Source organism: Piliocolobus tephrosceles, chromosome 7 (genome assembly GCF_002776525.5).
Source record: "Piliocolobus tephrosceles isolate RC106 chromosome 7, ASM277652v3, whole genome shotgun sequence".
NCBI lineage: Eukaryota > Metazoa > Chordata > Mammalia > Primates > Cercopithecidae > Piliocolobus > Piliocolobus tephrosceles.
The window spans coordinates 37,034,143-37,054,815 of NC_045440.1; the positions used below are offsets into that span (position 1 = coordinate 37,034,143).

The window sequence follows — 20,673 nt, forward strand, 5'->3', positions numbered from 1 at the left end:
AAAAAAAAAAAAAAAAAAAAAAAAAAAAAATTAGCTGGACACAGTGATACACACCTGTAGTCCCAGCTACTTGGGAGGCGAGGCAGGAGGATTGCTTGAGCCCAGGAGGTTGAGGCTGCAGTGAGCTATGATTGTGCCACTGCACTCCAGCCTGGGTGATGATAGAGTGAGATCCTTTCTCAAAAAAAGAAGAAGGAAAGAAGGAAGGAAGGAAGGGGAGGGAAGGAAGGGGAGGGAAGGAGGGAAGGAAGGAAGGAAGGAAGGAAGGAAGGAGGGGGAGGGAAGGAAGGGGAGGGGGGGGGGGGGGGGGGGGGGAAAAAAAAAAAAGAAGAGAAGAGAGAGAGTATGTGAGAGCCCCAGAGCAGTGAAGCAATCTGCCGGCTGGAGCCACTGGACTGGGGCATGCATCTGGCTTGCTTCATTCCCATGCCCTGTGATCTTGCTGCCAGTCATTGTTCTGGGTGCCATTCAGGTCTGCACTCCCTGGGGAAGGTGTTTCTATTCTGAACCTTGCCTTTTAATATCTATTCTCAAATTGTTGAAAAAATGGTAAGTAATGATAATAGAGGGCTTTTTTGTTTGTTTTTTGAGACAGAGTCTCGCTCTGTCACCCAGGTTGGAGTGCAGTGGTATGATCTTGGCTCACTGCAGCCTCAACCTCCTGGGCTCAAGCAATCCTCTCGCCTCAGCCTCTTGAGAGCTGGGACTACAGGGGTGTGCCACCACACCTTGCTAATTTTTTATTTTCTGTAGAGACAGGAACTTTCCCAGTTGGCCAGACTGGTCTCAAATTCATGGTCTCAAGTGATCCTCCCGCCTTGGCCTCTTAAAGAGCAGCGATTACAGGCATGGGTCGTCCTGCCCAATGTACCAGTGGTTGAGGATTGTTCCTCTTTAGGGTGTTTTCATTTGAGCTTTCAGGAATGGTGCCGGGGAATGGTGGTACTTGTGAAAGAGGGAGGGAGGCTTCTCCGTCTCCATAGCCCTCTCACTATCCCAGGGCATTCTGAGAGGCTTGCTGACTTAGACATTTTGATATTGAAATGATCTCTAAATACCAGCCTCCTCCTTCCTTCACCACTGTAGCAAAAGCTTCTGCCCATTGAAGACAGAGAGGGAAGGAATGAGGGAGGGGAAGATGTGAGAAGCTATTTTTTGGCTTCAAAATCACAGGATCTTTAGGTAGTTGCCATCCTGGGCCATAGGAAAATGATTGCACTCATTTCTGAAGTTTGAAACACCCTCAACTGACAATCAGCCAGGACATAAAGTATCTAACATTGTACGTGGCGCACAAAGAATGCTCCATAAATATCAAATTTCCTTTTCTCACTAGGGTGTGGCATGATCTGAGGATCCTAGAGGGGATACAAAGATAAGGCACTATCCTAGCCTTTAAAGAGCTTAGTGACTTAACAATATTCAGCTGTGAATCCAACCCACCGGAACGAAGAAAAAAGCACAGAAATCCCTCCCCACTGAGCCCCAGCCCCTTTGGAAGTGAAAATCAGAGGCATCAGTCTCTGCCTGCTAAGCCTCCTGCCCCTCTCTTTCCACCCCCCAAGTTTAATCTGTTTAATTATTTCTTCATGTGTGCTCTGGAGAGCCTGTTATTTTTATGGGTCTGTGTCTATTAATTTTTCTTCCCTAACCTTCCCTCTTTCAGCACAACCAGAGCGGTGCAGACAAGAGGGCTGGAGTCAGGCTCCAGTGAACAGAGATTACACAGATATATATAGAGATGAGAGGAAGAAGTCAAGAAAATGTGGTTACCTCTGAGGCTGCAGAGAAGCTGTTAAGTGCTGGAGATTTAAAGCTTCATTCGCCTCTGTACTAACTTCAAGCTGTTCTAAGCACAGTCTTCCAGACGACAAAACTCAGACCAGCTGCGAGAGAAAGGATATGACTCTCTTGGGAGCCTTGGGTCTGATTTAGAGGGTGCTTAGAGGGACAAGTGGGAAGGAAGGAGTTGAACAATCAGAGTTTTATTTCTGGGGAGACTTTCTGTGCTGAAGAGAAGGCTAAGGACAGAGAGAAAACACTCATCAGTGATTTGTCACAGTTACAAAGAATAGGTTGAGAACTGGGCCTAAATTAGGGCAGGAAAAAAATCAGGTTTAATCTAAGAAAGAACTCACCTAAAAGAGTGATTTAATAGTAGCAAGAGTGAATATAGAGTGGAATAATTGTCTCAGTAAGATTTGGGCCACGCACGGTGGCTCACACCTGTAATCCCAGCACTTTGGGAGGCCGAGGCACACGGATCACCTGAGGTCAGGAGTTTGAGACCAGCCTGGCCAACATGGTGAAACCCCTTCTCTACTAAACCCCTTCTTTACTAAACCTCTTGTCTACTAAACCCCTTCTCTTCTCAAAATACAAAAAATTAGCTGGGCATGGTGGTGGGCGCCTGTAATCCCAGCTACTCGGGAGGCTGAGGCAGGAGAATCGCTTGCCTCCAGGAGGCAGAGGTTGTAGTGAGCCAAGATCGCGCCATTGCACTCCAGCCTAGGCAACAAGAGTGAAACTCCATCTCAAAAAAAAAAAAAAAAGATTTGGATAGTCACCTATCTAGAAGCAGGAGGCTGGACCAGATGACCTCAGAAAGTCATTTCCCACTGTTTTGTTGGTTTTAAGAGCCGGTAGCCTGGGCACCCTGGAGTATGGCAAATCAGGTTTCCAAATGCAATTGAATTTGGTGAAGGTGGCAGTACCTTTGTAAGATTTTACCTAGCTGGCTCCCCGACTGGAGCAGAAATAACCTTGCAGACCCTGCAGTAGAAAAAGCCTGGATCTGGAAAAGGAGCCACAGAACGAATGCTTTTTTGAGTGGCAGTCGGGAGGGAAGGTGGAAGTTGAGGATGAGCAAAGAGAAAGAGAATTTCATCTGTGGAGAAACTGGGAGAATTTCAGAGGTTAAACTGAGTAATCATTCTTGCAAGGGCGGCTGGCGTTGATCCTGGGCCTGACTGAATGAATCCCAGTGGCAGGGTTAGGGAATATGAGGGGGAGTTTGAGCTGACTGCTGCTGAGGAGGTGTTGTGTTCATCCCCAAGTCAGTAGCAGAAACTTTCTTCAATGAGGGGTTCCCTGGGACAGTTTTGGAGCTGGCTAGCACTCAGGTTTAAGGACCTACGGATAGAAGATGACTTTGTTTCCCTTCCAAAGGTGTGTGATTGGGCAAAACAGAGAAATACATTTTCCTGTAAAAAGTGTCTGGGATGTAACTGCTACACGGAGCAACTGGGCGTGTGCCCAACAGCCTGTGCAGTCTTGGGCCTGCCTCCTAGGCTGGAGCCATGCTAGTGGCCTGTATGCATAGTGGGGATTTCTTAGAAGGGCTTAGCCTTAGCAACAGGAAAGTTTGAATCTTGTTCTAGGGTTTATTCATCTCCAAAAGCCTTCCTCAAAATCTACCCTGTTCCCCTTTCATCTGGGACTTTCCTCCATCAGTGTTTTGCCTTCCCAACCAAGGGGCGTCTGAGAGTCAATGAAAAAAAAATTGTTATGGCCGAGTGCAGTGCTGCACACCTATAATCCCAGCACTTTGGGAGGCTGAGGCAGGGAGATTGCTTAAGCACAGGAGTTTGAGACAGCTTGGGCAACACGGTGAAACTCCGTTTCCACAAAAAACACAAAAAAATTAGCCAGGTGTGGTGGCACTTGCCTGTAGTCCTAGCTACTTGGTAGGCTGTAGTGGGAGGATCACTTGAGCCCAGGAGGTGGAGGCTGCAGTGAGCCAAGATTGCACCACTGCACTCCAGCCTGGGCAGCCAAGTGAGATCCTGTTCCCCCTGCCACCGCCCCCCGACCCCCCGCAAAAAAAGAAAAAATATTTATTGAACCCACTATTCACTAGGAAGCACAGTGTCCTTCATGTCACCCCCTTATGCCTCAGCTGCCAGAAAAACAAAGGCCAAATTAGTTGCTAAAATATCAGAAGCAGAACATCCTCAGTGGCTGAAACCGTCAATTCCTTCTGATTCCTTCAGATGGAATCAGAACTGCTCCATTTAAACTGCTCCTGAACTGTATCCTTCTTTGGTGCCACCTTGAGTCACCTTGAAAATAAATTGAGCATAAGAGTAAACATTAACTTTCATGCTCCGGACTATGCTAGGCAAGTAGATGGGGTCCAAAGAGCATTGTCTCTGCATCACCCTTTCAATAAACACAAGAGGGAAGACCAGATGCACACAAAGGCGAGAGCTGCATCTCAAAGTGGTTTGGCCCTATGTGATCAGAGCTAGAATTGAATGTAAAGATAACTCCATCTTTACTCTTCTACCCTCCTTTCAATCAGAACTTGTCCTTGGGCTTAACTAGAATTTCCTGCTGCAAGTTAGAATTTCTCTTCTCTTAGTCATCTTACAAAGAGGGATGTTGTGGTCCAGAGAGGAAAAGTGATTAGCCCAAAGTCACAGAGCAAGTCCCTGGATGAAAAGTGCCAAAGTCATGCAGAACACTAGGATTTCAGAGAAGGAAGAGAGCCCTTTTGCACAAGATAAGAGGATCTGGCACCCTCAGTTCCTCTCCGGGGTCTGTAACAGAGAACTATTGAATAATGGAAAGCTTCAAGGTTCCCAAGGAATCTAATAATGGGGTTCAGAAGAGAGCAGATTTTTTTATTTGAGAAAGGAAGGCATCCCTAGAACCTCTAAAATCGCCTGATTGTGTGTAAGGCTGGGCCTGAATCTAGTCTGTAGTTCTGAACACTTTTCTCATAAGAATGGAAGCTTCTAGGGCTTCACCCTTACAACGTAGCAGAGAAATGTGGCAGAATGTGTCCATGGAGAGGGAGTGAGTTTGAAGAGAGAAAACAAGGGTATACTTGAAAGAGAAGAAGCATTCAGGGAAGGAAAGAGGGGGCAAGATGCTGAAATGCCCAAGCTCCGTAAATGACAGCAGAGAGGCATGAACTTCCCCCTCGATCGAGGACTCTCTGGGTGCTGTGTGAACTCTTCCTGGAGAGCTTAGGTCCTCCCAGCTAAGACAATGATTGCATAACCTCTCACTTTCAGCCGACTAATGGGCTGCATTAACAGCTTTTTTTATTAGCTTTTTATGAGAGGATGATCTAGTCCTGGCTCTTTGGTAGTTAGTCAAATTGTCAAGTTGCTCATAAACCAAGACAAATTAGAAATGACCATGCTCTCTTCTGAAGGATTCTGGCTTACCCGCTGGCCATCTTTTGAGTGTTCAGACAGGAAGGCAGTGGTGGTGGGTAGAGCGGAGGTTATTTGGTTGTTCCCTAGAGCTTTATGCACTTTTAATTCAGCAACCCCAGGGATAAAGGAAGAATGTGATTCTGGACTCAGGAGCAAGAGGCCAAAAACAGAAGTTGAGAGTTATGATTTAATGGAATTTAATTAAGTACTATTCTCGTTTGAGGAAGATTTTCTAAGTCATTAACCTGTAATCTTCCTATTACAACCGATTGCCCCCAGGGAGAAAGGGAGAAAGCTTCTTCTTCCATTAGAAGGAATGAAGCAAAAAGATTTCAGGAATTTAATACCCAAATTCTCCTTTGTGAAGACGTCTCAGAACCCCACAAGCTTAGGAAACCCTAGGGCAGAGATTTGGAGTTTAGTCAGAAATATGTTAAATTTGGGTTCAAAGATGGTTTCCAAATGAATTATGTGAGGTAAGAGCTAAAAGAGTTTAGAGATTATTTCTCTAAAAGTGCCTCATTTTTGTAGATGAGGATTGGAAAGGAAAAGCCATCTACCTCACCCACAGGGCAGAATGGCAGAGGCCCACCTGGCTCTGTGACTCCTATTCCCTTCCTACCTTGTTACATGGCCTTTCTCCCATGGAAGCTAAACATCCTCTTTGGCTGGGCGACCATACCAAGGAGCACACTTTCTTTTTCCCTTGGTAGTCCCCTCCTTTCTTCTATTCTTCTCCTTGATCACTGGATCCTACTTACCCTGTTACATTCTTACCCATCCCATATAGCAAGGATAGAGCAGGGTGCTTTGCATTTGTATCAATGCATAAAAGAAGGACAAAACCCAAGGGATTTCATCTACAGCTTGAGATGCTCAGTCTTTCCCAATGCTTGCTGCAATGGCTTGTCTTAATTTTGAAAACACTAGACACTCACAATGGCTACATCCTGCAGCTACTCATGCTTGTTCCTTCTTTATTCTGCCCTTTCTCCACATCCTGTGTGTATCCATGTGGCTTTGGTGCTGGGCAGGTGAAACACTGCTGCCCTCAAACTCCAGAACAGATTTAGAAATGGTGGGGAAAAGCTGCACCCGAGGGGTATCCCTTCTCAGTAGAATGTCCCCAGCTCTGTCGGTTACCAGGAAGAGGCCACTGGCCACAACTTTTTATCTTTTTACAGAGGGAGACTGGAGCCATACAGAAGGTGAATGATTGCCCAAGGGGAGTTAGGGACACTCTTGGGAATAGAATTCAGATCCTCTGACTTGTACCGTGGTTCTCTTTCTACTACACTTCACTTTTTAAAATCAATTATCAATGCACTATAGCTGGGAGAATTCCAAATTAATGGAATCTCAAATTAATAGAATTCTTCAGGTATTATTAATTTGCTAGATTTTTAGAGCTATCTTTCCAAAAAGTTCAAGACACATTACATAGACATTGAGTATTGCCATGAAAAATAAAGGAGATAACAAAATTATGTGGAAAGAAAAGAAAGCGTCGATTCATTTTTTCTTAATTAAGAAAATATTAATTCATGCTTTTATCCAACCTGGGTTTATGGAGGGCTTGCTATACTTCAGCACACCACGTTTGCTGCTGAAGGAGATAGAAAAATGTAAAACGATATTGCCTCTTCATGGCCTTATACTTAATTAGGGAAACACACAGAAGGAAAGATCAGTGAAAGCTTGAGAGGTCAGGAAGGGCTTCATAGATGAAAATAAACTTGAGGTAGACTTCAGAACGGGGAACAGATTTGGACTGACCTGAAGAGAACAGGGGATTCCAGGCAGGAGGAAAAGCTGGGTCAGAATAAGCCTGACTTCTGTTAGTTAGCCTTGCTGAGCAGTCGTATTTGCTTTGGGAAAGGAACAGGAGATAAGTTGAGTAGGTAGGGTAGGGCTAGAGCATTGAATGCCAGGAGAAGGTAGAGGGTATGAATGGAAATGGGATGAGAGCCTAAGCAAGGTTTAATTTAAAACTTTCAGCAAACTGAGATCAAAAGAACGTGGCCTTCTAGCCAGTCTTTCCGTGGAGACAACCGAGGCGCCTGGGGTGGGCAAAGGACCCTCGGGCTTGAGGTGGCTACGGGCACCCCAGAGGGACGGAGGGCACCATAACACAGTTGCCATGTTCCTGCATGTGTTTGAAATCTGGGCTGACAAGACGAGCTGGATAATTTTGCTCCGTTACGTATTGAATTCTCTTCTCTGTGGTACAGGATCCCCTTGAAGCGTGACAGCTGCAATGACTTCCAGATGTCCGCCTCCTGTCTCCTAGCCGACTGAGGTGGATGTGGTAAACTCCGCGATGGAAACCAAAACCCCCACCAGATGTGGCATGTCAACGTCAGCCTCGCGCACATCTGGCTTCAATGCCGGCCGCCAACCCCAGAACAAATGGCTGCTTTCCCGCTGTATTCGGCTCGTCAGCGTTCCCCGGCAGGGACGGCGCGGGCCTTCGGCGGGGACGCGGCGAGGCCTGGCTTGCGAAGGGGCGCGGGGCGCGTGTTGGCTGCGCTGGGTCCCTGCTCCCGGGCGGCTGAGCCCCGGGCGCTCTTTCCTCGCGGCGCTGCGGTGGCCTGGCCGGGAGGGCAGAACGAGGGGCTGCGGGATGGTGTTCGGGAGAAAATCGTGCGAGTTTAAAAACATCCAAAGTGAGCCGAGCTGGGCCCCAAGCCTCGGCCTTGCGCACTCGCCAGGCCCAGCAGGCGGAGCAGGCGTCGGGACGGCGGCGACCAGAGCCTGCTGGACAAGCAGGGCCGGGTCCCTCAGCCCGGCCTCCTCCTGGCCTCCCTCTCCCCAGCTCACGCATCCACCAGCAGGACCCCCTACAGGGCGGGCGCAGGAGTAAATCTTAGCTGTCACTACTCCTGAGGTGGTATTTTCTAAATGAAAAAATCAGACAAATGGATATTCTGAAAACAGGACAGAGCGAGTGAAACTTGGGCTCATGGAAGGATGGTGACCACACCCAGACCCGCTTGTCCACAGCAGCCGTAGGAGTGGGCACTAACATGTTTACGAGCTGCCCTTGTGCCTACCCACGAAGTCTCATTTACTCACAACAGATGCTGTATATTGGAAAAGGCCCCCAACTGAGCACGAAAGACTTGGGTGTGGGTCCTGGTTCCAAATGAGCCAGGAGATGTGGGGTATATCTTGGTTCTTCCTTTATAAATTGGAATATATACCTATTTCTTTCTACTTCATAGAGTTTTCTGACTCTTAATTTAGCAAAGTTTACAAAGAGAAGTGAATTAGATCTAGAACTAGAATTCAGTTTCCACCGATAACTGGCTGTATAATGTTATGCTACCCACTTCGGGGAAATGGAAAATGAAAAACAGCTCTGAAAAGTCTGATGTGCTTTACACTTGCAGGCTTTATTACATTTATTGTTTGCAAAAAGAAAACTGAGGCTCAGGGAAATTAACCAACTTGCTCCAAAGCCATGTAGTAGATAGACACATTTCATTATTACTTTGGTTTGACCTGGGTTGACACATAATTAGGGTTTTATCAGTCACCTTATGGCTTTGCAGTTCATCCTTCCTTCTATCTTCAGCTTTAAGGCCAGAGCTGTTTCTCTCAGCTGACTTGGTCACCGAGGAAGAAGGAATCTCATGTTAGAGGCCCAAATCAAAACCACTCTGCATAAAGCCTAATTCAGTGGCTTCTCTGGATTCTGCCCACGGAATTTCCATGAAGTAGTTGCTCCCTTCTGGGTCTATAGCCCATGACAAATGTTCAATGTGTCTCTGCCCTGTCTTGTTGAATCTCATCCCTTCTCATTCTCTCTGGCTCCCTTAAGTCTGCTTGTTCTTCCTCCAAAAACATCAACCTTTTGTTTCCACTTCTCTGTGGACATTTCTCTCTCTCAATATCTCTCCCTCTCTCTGTAACTTTCCCTGTTGGTTACCTTGCATACTTGACCCATTCTCTAAGTTAACTTAGCCAAGGGCATTCTTTTTGCCATCTTTTATTAAAAGAAAAAGTTTATTATTTATTTATTTATTTTTACAAAGCACCAATCACTGAAGAATAAAAAAATTACTTTTGACTGAAGTGATGTTTAAAAGCGTTTAAAAGTCAAACATTACTACTAGACTGTAACAACAATAAGAAAAACAGCAATCCTTTGACCACTCCCAGTTACCCCCCAGCCAGAAACAATCACTTTCAACTCTTTTATCTGTTTCTTCTTGGTATTTCTGTCCTTATTTATGAACCACATTCGTATCCAGTTTTTCTTGGTTTACTGATTTTAGGAATTGTCTTTTGACTTCCTATCATGGAAAATGTGACCATATAGAATACTAGTGGAGAGTATGGACTCTGGAGAGAAATTACCTCGCTTAAATCCCCGGTCCAATACTTACTAATTGTGTGAGTTTGTACAAGTTTCTTGACTGCTATAGGTCTCAGTTTCCTCCTGTGTAAAACAGATGATAATGTCAGAGGTGTTTGAACCACAGCAACTCCATCTTGTATAGGAGCTGGGTAAAATAAGGCTGACACCTAATGGGCTGCGTTCCCAGATGGTTAAGGCATTCTAAGTCACAGGATGAAATAGGAGGTTGGCATAAGATACAGGTCATAAAGACCTTGCTGATACAACAGGCTGCAATAAAGAAGGCAGCCAAAATCCACCAAAACCAAGATGGTGATGAGAGTGACCTCTAGCTGTCCTCACTGCTACACTCCCACCAGCGCCATGACAGTTTACAAATGCCATGGCAACATCAGGAAGTTGCCCTATATGGCCTAAAAAGGGGAGGCATGAATAATCCACCCCTTGTTTAGCATATCATCAAGAAATAACCATCAAAATGGGCAACCGGCAGCCCTTGGGGCTGCTCTGTCCATGGAGTAGCAATTCTTTTATTCCTTTACTTTCTCAATAAACTTGCTTTCACTTTATGGACTCATCCTGAATTCTTTCTTGCGCAAGACCCAAGAACCCTCTCTTGGGGTCTGGATCGGGACTGCTTTCTTGTAACAATAATAGTATCTTCCTCACAGAGTGACTATGAAGATTAAATGTTGAAAATATAATGGGCTGAGAATAATGTCCAGTGCACAGTAAGCACATATAAACATTACTTATTATCATCATTAAACTGGCCTGCACACACTTTCTCTCTGCTCAATCTCCCAACATAGTTATGCCACCATTTTTGGTAAAATCAACATTAAATATTTATTTTATGACTATGTAAATATTATTCCCAGGTAAGCCACATAGAATCCTATAATTATGTTTCCTTTTTCATTCAGCCTTTTGTTTTCCCTGGAATTAACAGTTTTCTGTTTTTGTATTTTGTTTAGTTTTCTATGTACCTATTATTAATTCATCCACAAAATCTCCTGTCAATACATTCAAATACAGGTATTCTCTTGTTTCATTATTTTCATTGGCCGCCCTTCCTAGAGCTTTTTGGCTTTTCTGTTCCCGTCTGGACTCTGCTCTGTGGCCTGATTTACAGCTTTAGCCCTGTGAACAGGACATTCTAGGGGTCCCTTAAACATCATCTGGGATTGATCTTTGTTGGAGTCCTGTTGCCTGGATTATACATATGGTGGAAACTGCTGGTTATCCTCCAAAATCCTTTCTTTCCTTCTTTCATTGTGATAGAATTGTAGCTAATATGAGGTTGCCCAACTAAACACTACACTATCCAACTCACCTTTAAAGCTAGGGGTTACCACATGACTAGATTTTGCCAAATAAATGTTAGTGGAAGCAATGTATGTTAATTCCTGGCCTGGTCCATAAAAACCTCCACACTTTTCCCCTCTGGTGAACTGGAAAATGAAAGTACCTGCAATCAAACTTTCATCATGCAGAAAAGGATAATGCCCTAGGATAGTCATCTTCAAACTTTAGCATGCGTAAGAATCACGTGGAAGTCTCGTTAAAACACAGATTTCTGGCATCTATGCCCAGAATTTTTGATTCATTAGGTCTGGTGTTGGGACCTGAGAATTTGCATTTCTAACACGTTCTCAAGTGATGCTGATGCTACTGGCCTGAGGATCACATTTTTGAGAACCATTGCCCCTAAGACGTGGCAGAAAAACAAGATATACAGGAGGAACCACAATCTCTGAAAGGAAGCAGTTGTCCTGTTGACCTGAAATATTTATCTTGGGCTGTTATGTGAGAAAAAAGTAAGTTTATATCTTCATTAGCTATTCAATTATTCTTGGTTTTCTAAATTACAGCAGTCAGCTTTCCCATCACTGTGTCTTTTTCTCCTTTTCATACTCCCATATTTTAGGAAGCATACCCACCAATAGTTTCTTGAGACAAGAAGATAAATTTTTTTGAGACTTTGAATGTCTGAAACTGTTTATTATATTTGGTACACTTGAGTGATAGTTTGGCTGGGTATAGCATTCTGGGTTAAAATCATTTCCCCCAGAATTTCTCCGTTACCTTCAATTGCCATTCCGATTCTCAATCTTTTATAAGTGACTTGTATTTTAATTTTAAAATTTCTTTTTAGAGTCTTCTATGACCTTTTTACTCCTGGTGCTATGAAATTAGTGAATGAGGTGTCTTGGGTATGTTTTTTCTCATTCACTGTATTGTGCATCACTCTCCTTCAGTTCAGACCCAGTATTGATTCTTTAATGATTTCTTCCTATTTGTTTTCTTGGTTCTCTCTTTCTGGAACATCTGTCTCAAGTTTTCTTATCCTTTACATCTAACTATATCCTTTATCTATATCCCTTATTCTATGACTTTAGCTTTTTCTTCTACTTTTCTGGGAGATTTCCTTGACTATCTTTCAAAAGTTGATGTTTTCCCCCTCATATATTTAACTATTCAGAGCATTGCCTTGTTTTCTAATTTTTTAAAATAGGCTCCTGTTATCATTTCATGGATGCAGTATTTTTTCTTCTGCTTCCTGCCCTGGTTTTTTTTTTTTTTTATCCTGAGCTTCTCTTTTTGGTTAGTTTGGTTTCTTTGGTGTATTTCATATTTGGAGCTTTTCTCAAAAGTGATCCTCTTCCACATGGAGTGGGGAGACTTGTCAGTTGCTGGACTTCACTATAGCTTGTGTGGGGCCATTCCTTAGGGGAAACTCTGTAGCCTTTTCTCTTAGACTCATTAGCTGCTCTCAGAAGAATCCCCCAATTTCCCACCAGGAAGCAAGGATGGGGAAGGGGAAAGAGTGTATGAGCCTGGCTGCCAGCATGCTGGGACTTGAGCTAAGGAAGCGGCTGGGAGTCTTATTTTTCAGCGGGTATGTCAACTTTCACTTAAATACATCTCTTTCATGAAGATGCCTCATCCTACCCTCAGCAGTGCCTCCTATTTCTGGTTCAGAATGGTCTGATTCAGCCTCTCCAGAAGGTAAATTGTCTGTCTTCTTTTAGGGCTACAGAGGGGATCAGAAGGATCTAGCTGCTTCATTTAAAGTCAGTGTGGAGTTTTAGTCATGGCATGAATTTTAGTTTCCTCTGATCCACAAAGTCAGTTATTGCTCATCTGATCTGGTTTTCAGCTCTCAAAATATTGTTCACATCTTTTGGCTGTTGACATCTCCTATTCCATTCTTTTTAACATTATGAGCTTATGAAGTTTTTGTTTTGTTTGTTTGTTTTTAGTTCTTCCTTGTCATTTCAGTGAGTTTCAGAAGGGAGCAGAAATAATAAACATCTGCCCATCTTTTACTTGAAGCTTCTATCTCTTCTAAGGAAAAATAAAGTCACTGGAAATTCTAAATTGCCCAAATTACATTAGTGTGTATTAGTATAGTGGAATTGTATTTTTCCTTTTCCTTATTTTCTGTAATGCACTTATTCTTTTTAGAATATTTTAATTGCATTTCTTTTGATTCAGTGGTTCTAGTTCTGGGAATTCATCCTAAGGCAGCAACTAATGATGTGTGCAAGAAACCTCTACAAAGCAGTTCCTCAGAGGGTATTTATACTATCAAGTATTGGAAACAACCTAATTGTCTAACAATAGGAGATTGGTTAAATACGCCAGGCTACATTCATGTAATGGCATACTCTGCAGTATTAAAAATGTTGTTCTGGGTCCGCAAAGCCTGAGTCCTGTCCTCCCGCCTTCCTCCCATACAGCATGAGCTTCACCACTCGCTCCACCTTCTCTACCAACTACCGGTCCCTGGGCTCTGTCCAGGTGCCCAGCTACGGCGCCCGGCCGGTCAGCAGCGCGGCCAGTGTCTATGCAGGCGCGGGGGCTCTGGTTCCCGGATCTCCGTGTCCCGCTCCACCAGCTTCCGGGGCGGCATGGGGTCCAGGGGCCTGGCCTCAGGGATGGCCGGGGGTCTGGCAGGAATGGGAGGCATCCAGAACTAGAAGGAGACCATGCAAAGCCTGAACGACCGCCTGACCTCTTACCTGGACAGAGTGAGGAGCCTGGAGACCGAGAACCGGAGGCTGGAGAGCAAAATCCGGGAGCACTTGGAGAAGAAGGGACCCCAGGTCAGAGACTGGAGCCATTACTTCAAGATCATCCAGGACCTGAGGGCTCAGATCTTCGCAAATACTGTGGACAATGCCTGCATCGTTCTGCAGATTGACAATGCCCGTCTTGCTGCTGATGACTTTAGAGTCAAGTATGAGACAGAGCTGGTCATGCGCCAGTCTGTGGAGAATGACATCCATGGGCTCCGCAAGGTCATTGATGACACCAATGTCTCTCGACTGCAGCTGGAGACAGAGATCAAGGCTCTCAAGGAGGAGCTGCTCTTCATGAAGAAGAACCACGAAGAGGAAGTAAAAGGCCTACAAGCCCAGATTGCCAGCTCTGGGTTGACCGTGGAGGTAGATGCCCCCAAATCTCAGGACCTCGTCAAGATCATGGCAGACATCCGGGCCCAATATGATGAGCTGGCTCGGAAGAACCAAGAGGAGTTAGACAAGTACTGGTCTCAGCAGATTGAGGAGAGCACCACAGTGGTCACCACACAGTCCGCCGAGGTTGGAGCTGCTGAGACGACGCTCACAGAGCTGAGACGTACAGTCCAGTCCTTGGAGATCGACCTGGACTCCATGAGAAATCTGAAGGCCAGCTTGGAGAACAGCCTGAGGGAGGTGGAGGCCCGCTACGCCCTACAGATGGAGCAGCTCAATGGGATCCTGCTGCACCTGGAGTCAGAGCTGGCACAGACCCGGGCAGAGGGACAGCGACAGGCCCAGGAGTATGAGGCCCTGCTGAACATCAAGGTCAAGCTGGAAGCTGAGATTGCCACCTACCGCCGCCTGCTGGAAGATGGCGAGGAATTCAATCTTGGTGATGCCTTGGACAGCAGCAACTCCATGCAAACCATCCAAAAGACCACCACCCGCTGGATAGTGGATGGCAAAGTGGTGTCTGAGACCAACGACACCAAAGTTCTGAGGCATTAAGCCAGCAGAAGCAGGGTACCCTTTGGGGAGCAGGAGGCCAATAAAAAGTTCAGAGTTAAAAAAAAAAATGTTGTTCTGGGAGATTAATGATGTATAAAAATGTTCATAATACATTGTAAGTTTAAAAACGATTACAAAAACCAGATATAAAGTGTGGTTTACTTTAAAAAAAGAGTATATGTAAATGTATATATTCATAATTAAAATGGCAAGGATATATTTATTAATATATATTATAATGCTGATTGTGATAGTGACATTATTGAGTACCTACTATTTGCCTGGTCATATTCTGAGCCTCTTATGTGGATGACTTTAGTTCATTCTTATAAGAACTATGTGAGGTCAATGCTATTATTATTTCCATTTCACAGATGAAGAAACTAAAGCCTACAGAATTAATGTAATTACCCAAGGGCACCTAGAGCCATGACTCACACTAAGGCCGGCTGACCCCAGAGTCCATCCACTTAATCATAATCACTATATAGCAAAATATTAAGGCTGGTGGTATTTCAAGTGACCTTTATTTTTTGTGTGAGTGGCTGAAGTGAAGAAGAGGGAGGGTGAAGAAATAGAAGGGACATGAAGAGGTTGACCTTTGTTGCATTGTTTTCTTTGCAATTAATTAGTGGAAAGACATCCCTCTCCCTACTTGCACAATTTTGTTTTGGAGGTCTGGGATCTAGACAATTTGTCTCTAATATATGTTTAAGGCCAGTACTTTTTTGGTGCTTGTCACATATCATTAGATGAAAAGTCATTGGAAGGCACAAGCTGTCCACTTTAAGCCAGGTTTCATTAGAAACCAAACCCTGTGACAAGAAATCTGAGCAACAGAAAGAGACACAAGCCCAACTTTCCAACTTCTTTTGAGCCACATTCTGTTGACTGAAGTTGCAGCATTTTTTTTTCTTTTCTTGTGTTTTTTCATCATATCTCATGCAGAGTGGTTTATGGGCTCTCAGCAAAGGCTGTGGGCCTGCTGACCAGTTGTCCTGAGCAATAATTTGAGAAACCAGTGCTGTTGTTGCTGCTTCCCCTCCTCAATGTTGGTGCTTTGAGCCTAGGACTCACAGAGCTAGGCTCAGGGCCTCTTGGGCTACAGTCAAGGACAGGCACTCTCAGGAATATTTGTGGGATGCTTGTACCTGTCATCTGCCTAGCAATCCCTGCAGGTCTCAGCTGAATCTGATTAAAGGTTCTTCCTGATTTACAGAGTCCACCTCCTCCCACCCCTTCCCCCATTCTCACTCTGCTTGAGTTGCTTGAGCTAGATCATTAAGATGCAGCAGGTGTACGATATTGTTCTGCTGTAAAACTAAATGGGTTTAAAGTGTTCAGAGATAATGCATTCCCGTATCAGAGTATTTATGAAAGAGTAAAGATATTCTGGTTTGGCCCCTTTCCCAATGTATGCTCTTTTCCAAGCCCCACACATTAAAAACTGTGAGTATTTTTATCACTTTCCTGTTTTAAAAAAAATGTTTTTTTCTACAGTGGTTGCCTCTGATTAATATCCTTGTGCTCTCTGAGACCCAGAAAGTGGTTGAGTTTCCCTAGGACACTTTAACAATAGTGTGATTTACAGAGCAATTCATTGGAGCCAGGGGGCAATGTAATATAACAAAGCATTTTTCACAGCCTTTCTCCCCAGAGTTACCACAAATGCAAAACCACTGTGCAGACAACACAGGAATGAAGGTAAATTCACTGAAAGAACAAAAGGCACAGGTTTTCCAAGGTCATTTTGGATAATCAAACATCCAGTAGGAACACATTAATCTTGGTAGACCCAAGCCGAGTGAAAAACAGACAGAGGTGGAGTGGGGCCAGGTTGCCCTCAGTGGGAGTCTAATCTGAGAAACTGGTGTTGCCACTTAGCAACTGCAGAGTGCAGTTGATTGGCACCCCTGTCTATTGTCACCAGCACTGGGCTGAATACAGCATCCCAAATCACTGAGAGTTGTATGATTTGGTACTAAGGAGCAGACTAGAATCAGAACCCCATGACTTACTGGTGTGTAAGGATGACATTGTGCAAGGCCAGTGGCCCTTCTGCTCTGCAGAGCAGGCTTGCTTCCCATGTCAGAAGCATTTCACAAATACTGGAGAGGTTTAAAAGAAAGTTCTGCTTGTTAGGAACCATTTCCTCTGGAAGCATTAGTGTTCACTTGGTGGAATGCACACAACCAGCCCACAATGTACAGGAACAAGGCTTCCAACAGCCTCATGAGTTAGTGGGCAGCTCAGTGCAAGAAAGGCTGCATCATTAGCCCCAGCTAAATGCAGCAGGCAGTCTCTGAGCCTCGGCCTAAGAGCCAGCCTTCTTCCCCCAGCTGGGATCAGCAGCTGCCTATGGAGTTTTGCTCTGGACTTGAGTGATGATTCATCTGACCAAGTTTTTTCCTTGCTGATTCCTCAAATTCCCAGACTATAAAAAGGAGGATTTAAGGAGGGTCTTGAAGTCAATCAGTCAGTGAATAACTCTTGATTAAACAACCACCATGTGTCTAGCAGAGGGCTTGCCACTGTGGTCCCTTACAAATAAAAAGAAGACATATGTTCCCTTCTCATAAGGAGCCTACATTCTAGTTGGGGAAGCCATATAAGTACATGCAGAACAATAAAAAGTGATAAAGTGCTGAACTATATATAGTGTTGCTTCTAAATGCAGCTGAAGTTGCATTTAGAGGGCTGGCGCTATGCATGGAAGGTTCATGAATGGAGTGGGCTGGAAATGCTGGGTCCACTGGAGATCAAAATGTAGGCAACATAAAGTGTGCAGTTTCCTATACTGTGATCAAGTTGGAAAAAAACACCTAAATGTAAGCCTCATAGGTTGAATTGTCTTTCCTTCTGGCTGTTTACCAGATTCTGTACAGGATCAAGGGCTCACCAAAACTTTCACAGCATGGTAACCATCCTCCAAGATGGCTCTGGGGGGGGATCTCTGCCTCCTGGCATTCATACTCTTGTGTGATTCTCTCTCACATTGTGCCAGGGATGGTCTATATGACCAATTAGAATATGGCAGAAATATTGGTATGCCACTTCTGAGATAAGGTTATAAAAGATACTGTGGCTTCCACAGAGATCTGAGTCTCTCTTTGTCTCTGTGCCACCCTGTCTTTCTCTCTTACACTGGGCAAAGCCAGATGCTACATGCAGCCCAATGGAAAGAAGCCATGTGGAGAGGCCGACATGGCAAGGAACTGAGGCTTCTACCTACAACCATGTAAATGAGCTTGGAATTGAATCCTCCAGCCCCAGTCAAGCCTTCAGATGACTGCAGCCCTAACCAATAGTTTGACTGCAACCTCATGAGAGACCTCAAATCAGAATCACCCAGATAAGCTGCTCCTGGGCTCCTGATCCACAGGAACAATGTGAAGGAATATAAATTTGTTGTTTCAAGCTGCTATCACTGAGCACTCTTCTTTTCTGGGCCAGCCCCAACTCTGTACTATAGTCTACAGCTCAGGCTGTGCTCTGTCTTCTTTAGGTTCAGTAGAATGAGGACATCTGATTGCAACAGTCTTCAACATGGGATCAAATTCATACTAGCTCTTTCAAATTCAGGACTGTCAAAACTGCTCTCAGTAATCAGATCAGCCTCTGCTGCCACAGTGGATTTTCAGGAATAGTCAGAGACTTCCCTGGCTGTGGGTACACCACACAGCACCACTGTGTACAAGCATGAGTCTTCAGCCTGCTGATTGGACAGGATAGTCTTCTTTGTGGTTTGTGAAAACCACAAGCTGGAAAAAAAAATCTGCAAGGAATGAATGGCATCTCCACCTTCCCTGCAGTAGTGGACATGAGAACATGAGATGTTCATTCAGAGACCTTTCAGCGGCTTTTGCAGTTGCAAGAATGGTCTGAATCAGAAATTGTGAAGCTGCCCACAGACATTATGGTGAAATCCTGCCATTGGTGAAGCACTTGCTGAACACACAGTTTTCTTTTGGTCAAAGTTGAGAACTGATGATGTTCTCAAAGTGACTGGACTGTGTGACACTTTGAGAGGATGGCAGAGAAGCAGATTGGGAAACACTAGTGGACTGTTGGGGAGAGGAGAGCGAGCCATGGTTCTGTATCATGGACACTCTGCCTTCATGGGAGCACAGTTGGCTTCTCCTCCCAGTATTCTCTGTTTTGGTGACAGGCAAGACCATCACTTAGTTTTTTTTAAAGACATGGGAGGGAATTGTTTTGGAGCCCTCACAAGTCTCCATCTCCTTATTATGTCATTGAGTCTTGTAGAGAACCTTCTATTTTTCCAACCCTTCTCCTCTTCTTCATCCCCACTGCAATTGTTTAGTTTGGGCTTTAGTCATTTCTTGCCTGGATTATCACAGTTGCTTTATACCTGAGGATCAGTGTTATCATTCCATGGCAAAGATCTGATAAGTGTTGCAGGAAGTCAGAGACCCCAAACGGAGGGACCGGCTGGAGCTGTGGCAGAGGAACATAAATTGTGAAGATTTCATGGACATTTATCAGTTCCCAAATAATACTTTTATAATTTCTTATGCCTGTCTTTACTTTAATCTCTTAATCCTGTTATCTTCGTAAGCTGAGGATGGATGTCACCTCAGGACCACTGTGATAATTGTGTTAACTGTACAAATTGATTGTAAAACATGTATGTTCAAACAATATGAAATCAGTGCACCTTGAAAAAGAACAGAATAACAGCAATTTTTAGGGAAAAAGGGAAGATAACCATAAGGTCTGATTGCCTGCAGAGCCATATTTTTCTTCTTGCAGAGAGCCTATAAATGGACATGCAAGTAGGAGAGATATCACTAAATTCTTTTCCTAGCAAGGAATATTAATATTAATACCCTGGGGAATGAATGCATTTCTGGGGGGAGGTCTATAAATGGCCGCTCTGGGAATGTCTGTCCTATGCGGTTGAGATAAGGACTGAGATACACCCTGGTCTCCTGCAGGACGCTCAGGCTTACTAGGATTGGGAAACTCCACCCTGGTAAATTTTTGGTCAGACTGGTTCTCTGCTCTCAAATCCTGTTTTCTGTTAAGATGTTTATCAAGACAATTCGTGCACCACTGAAAATAGAACCTTATCAGGAGTTCTGATTTTGCCCTTGTCCTGTTTCCTCAGAAGCATGTGATCTTTGTTCTGCTTTTTGTCCCTTGAAGCATGAGACCTACTCCCTGTTCATACAACCCCTCCTCTTTTGAAACCCTTAATAAAAACCTGCTGGTTTTGCAGCTCAGGTGGGCATCATGGTCCTACTGATATGTGATGTCACCCCTGGCGGCCCAGCTGTAAAATTCCTCTCTTTGTACTCTTTCTCTTTATTTCTCACCTGGCCAACACCTATGGAAGATAGAAAGAACCTACATTGAAATATTGGAGGCAGGTTCCCCCGATAGATAAGGTAATACATCTGCTCAAAAACATTCAGCATGGGCCAGTCGTGGTGGCTCACACCTGTAATCCCAGCACTTTGGGAGGCCAAGGTGGGTGAATCATGAGATCAAGAGATTGAGACCATCCTGGCCAACATAGTGAAACCCTGTCTCTACTAAAAATACAAAAATTAGCTGGGCGTGGTGGTGTGCACCTGTAGTCCCAGCTACTCAGGAGGCTGAGGCAGGAGAATCGCTTGAACCTGGGAGATGGAGGTTGCAGTGAGCCGAGATCGCGCCACTGCACTCCAGCCTGATGACAGAATGAGACTCCATCTCAAACAAAAACAAAAACAAACAAACAACAACAATAGAAAACATTCAGCATGGTGGACAGAGTTCTTCTACTTCCATTACTAAAAAATCAAAATAGGCTTTACCCACATGGTGTAAAGACCCTGGCTTGAGTTCTGGTTCCACTGCTGATTAAGTTCTCTGAGCCTCAGTGATCTCTTTTGTAAAATGAAATAATAGTGCTTGCCTGCTAGAGAGACTGGCACATAGTAGGTGTGCCTCAAATAATTGTTGATTGGGTGTATATATTTTTTATAAACATACAAATATCTCTTATATGTGGTAGTGGTGTTAGAGAGAGTGTATGTATTAGATGACCCTGTTTCTTAATTGTAATGGTATTACTGTTACCAAATGTGTATATTTT

The 20,673-nt window shown here is 44.4% G+C and overlaps 1 pseudogene; it reads left to right on the forward strand.

Moving 5' to 3' along the window:
- The first annotated feature begins 13,278 nt into the window (after window positions 1-13,278).
- LOC111544191 lies at window positions 13,279-14,627 on the forward strand (annotated as a pseudogene).
- The last annotated feature ends 6,046 nt before the right edge of the window (window positions 14,628-20,673 follow it).